Genomic DNA, 3143 nt, shown 5'->3' on the forward strand with positions numbered 1-3143 from the left:
ACACTCGTTCAGTGATGACCGTTTTTCCTCCTTCGGCAAAGCTTTCTACCACCGAGTGATCAATTAAGCTCCTAAGAGAAAGCTTCTTGGCTGTCAGATCAACGTCAACAAAGCCTCCAAATGATGGCTTGTACTTATTTTTGTTCAGTGAGGACCTGCTTACAATTTACAGATCATCAAAATTAACCAATAATAGTTAAAGGCAGGCTAGCTACTTAGAAGTTAGAAAGAGTGCTTACCGGGTAGCATCATAACACAAGAGAACTTTATGTTTGTCTCCTTTCATCCTGAAAATCCTAAAGAAGACGGGCGTGTACTCTTCAAGCTTACTAGAAGCAAGGGTGACAAGCCCAAATGGTCCTAGCCCGCCTTGTACGGTTGCACCCTTGATACTGCAAATACTTTCTGCTAGAATTGCACCAGGAAAATCTTTTCCCCATTTCTCATCATACAACTCAGCTTTGTCCAGACTTGAGAATCTAAATGTTACATCTATGTCTGCCTGCATTCATATATATTATTATAAACAAAATGATACTGCAACTTAGATACAAACCTGCACTGCATTAATTCCTTTGATTTCAATGATATCACCTTTGCTGATATTCACACTGGTTACTTGTATCTTCTGACCCCTTAGGCTTTCCAATTCTGCAATTGGCCACTGTACCAATTGGTGTCCACTAGGGTCCAACCACACCTTACGCGTCAACTACATATATCGATCATGTATGTAAGTTTGCCATTAGAAAAAATAAAATAAATAAGAGTAACATAGATAGTAAACGATTAATATAGTTACTTGAATTCCCGCCCATCCCTTGGCAATATCTTCACTTTTACTGCTTAACTCCTTTATCCAACCCCACAAGATCCTCCGCTTCTTGACCGGATCGTAAAACGTTTTTGAAGCATAGAGGTCTCCGTATTCATACCTTAGTCCAGCCCATCCATCAATTGAAGTATTATCTGGGATGTATATATCTTTAATGAGGTTGTACCTACCAATGGTGTAGTAATCAAATTTGGTTACGCCTGGCTCGCCTTGAACACGTGTTTAATTTCTTCCCCTACGGTTGAAGTGTCTAGCCCGTCTGTTCCTTGCGATGACACTGGGTAAAAGTCCACACACTCCCACATACCAACATCCTTGGAGTGTAAGGGACGTTTTGACCTGGTCCAGTTGATAAAATCGAGGCTTTGGTACAAGTACGCGATGCCTCTAGAGTCTATCTTAAGTACGGATCGGAATAGTTGGCCGGTATCGGGTAGAAAATGGATTAAGCCGGACAACAACCCAATCATTAAACCAATAGACGAAAATGTATCATCTTTTCAGACCCTACAACTGCATGGTTCAATAGAGGTCATTGGAAAATTGTTGTTGGTAGTAAGAGGGACTCTAGAGGCGTTGCATACTTGTACAGAAGCCGCGATTTTATCAACTGGACCAAGTCATAACATCCCTTAGACTCCACGAAGGATGTTGGTATGTGGGAGTGTGTGGACTTTTACCCAGTATCATCGCAAGGAACAGACGGGTTAGACACTTCAACCGTAGGGGAAGATATTAATCATGTATTCAAGGCGAGCCTCGACGTAACCAAGTTTGATTATTACACCATTGGTAGGTACAACCTCATTAAGGATAAATACATCCCAGATAATACTTCAATTGATGGATGGGCTGGACTAAGGTATGATTATGGAAACCTCTATGCTTTAAAGACGTTTTATGATCCAGTCAACAAGCGGAGGATCTTGTGGGGTTGGGTCAAGGAGATAAGCAGTAAAAGTGAAGCATTGCCAAGGGATGGGCTGGAAAGCCTGGAATTCAAGTAATTATATTGTTTACTATGTTACTCTTATTTATTTATTTATTTTTTCTAATGGCAAACTTACATGATCGATGTAGTTGATCCCGCGTAAGGTGTGGTTGGACCCTAGTGGACACCAATTGGTACAGTGGCCAATTGCAGAATTGGAAAGCCTAAGGGGTCAGAAGATACAAGTAACCAGTGTGAATATCAGCAAAGGTGATATCATTGAAATCAAAGGAATTAATGCAGTGCAGGTTTGTATCTAAGTTGCAGCATCATTTTATATGAAATGTACTTTCATTACTTGTGTTTATAATAATATTATTATATGAATGCAGGCATACATAGATGTAACATTTAGATTCTCAAAGTCTGGAAAAAGCCGAGTTGGATGATGAGAAATGGGGAAAAGTTTTCCTGTTGTAATATAGTAGAAAGTATTTGCAAGATCAAGGGCATTTGGGCTTGTCACCCTTGCTTCTAGCAAGCTTGAAGAGTACACGCCCTTCTTCTTTAGGATTTTCAAGATGAAAGGAGGCAAACATAAAGTTCTCTTGTGTTATGATGCTACCTGGTAAGCACTCTTTCTATAAAGCCTTCTAACTTCTAAGTAGCTAGCCTTTAACTATTATTGGTTTTGATGATCTGTAAATTGTAAACAGGTCCTCATTGAACAAGAATGAGTACACGCCATCATTTGGAGGCTTTGTTGATGTTGATCTGACCGCGAAGAAGCTTTCTCTTAGGAGCTTAATTGATCACTCGGTGGTAGAAACCTTTGCCGAGGGAGGAAAAATGGTCATTTCATCACGAGTGTATCCGACAGAAGCAATTAACGAGCATGCACGTTTGCATGTGTTTAACAACGGATCGTAACGGTCGCAAAATTGAAGGCGTGGTCGATGAAGACAGCGCATGTCAACTAGACGCCTATTTCACTGAGAGATCTGGTTTGACTTTTTAAGTCAAGGTTCATTAAATGGTTGTTGCCTTTTCTAGTTAAGAATTTAATACATCGGAAGTGAGGTGTTTTTTAGATGGTAGGGCGGACCATTATTTAAGTCAGGAGTAATGTATTAATTTCATCTAAAGTTACAAAATCAAGTGCAGAAAATTGAGTTTTCTACAGAAAATTGAGTTTAATGTGAGACCTATACGACTTTGACAACAAACCGGTCAAAGTGAAAAAATGCAAATGCATAATTGTAAATAAGATAAAATAACAAAACCGGAAATCAGAACATAATACAAGTACTGATGGTCCGTATTTTAACCAACCTGCAACAAAAAGACGATAAAAAAGAAAGCAAACCATGATCCATT

At 39.4% G+C, this 3143-nt stretch overlaps 1 pseudogene; it reads left to right on the forward strand.

Annotated features, from left to right (window-relative positions):
- Nucleotides 1-1176: 1176 nt before the first annotated feature.
- Nucleotides 1177-2916, forward strand: LOC143593932 (beta-fructofuranosidase, insoluble isoenzyme 1-like; annotated as a pseudogene).
- Nucleotides 2917-3143: the final 227 nt, after the last annotated feature.

Source organism: Bidens hawaiensis, unplaced genomic scaffold (assembly GCF_021521415.1).
Source record: "Bidens hawaiensis isolate Kalapana, Puna unplaced genomic scaffold, B.hawaiensis_p1.1 tig00042932_1, whole genome shotgun sequence".
In the NCBI taxonomy this organism is placed as follows: Eukaryota; Viridiplantae; Streptophyta; class Magnoliopsida; order Asterales; family Asteraceae; genus Bidens; species Bidens hawaiensis.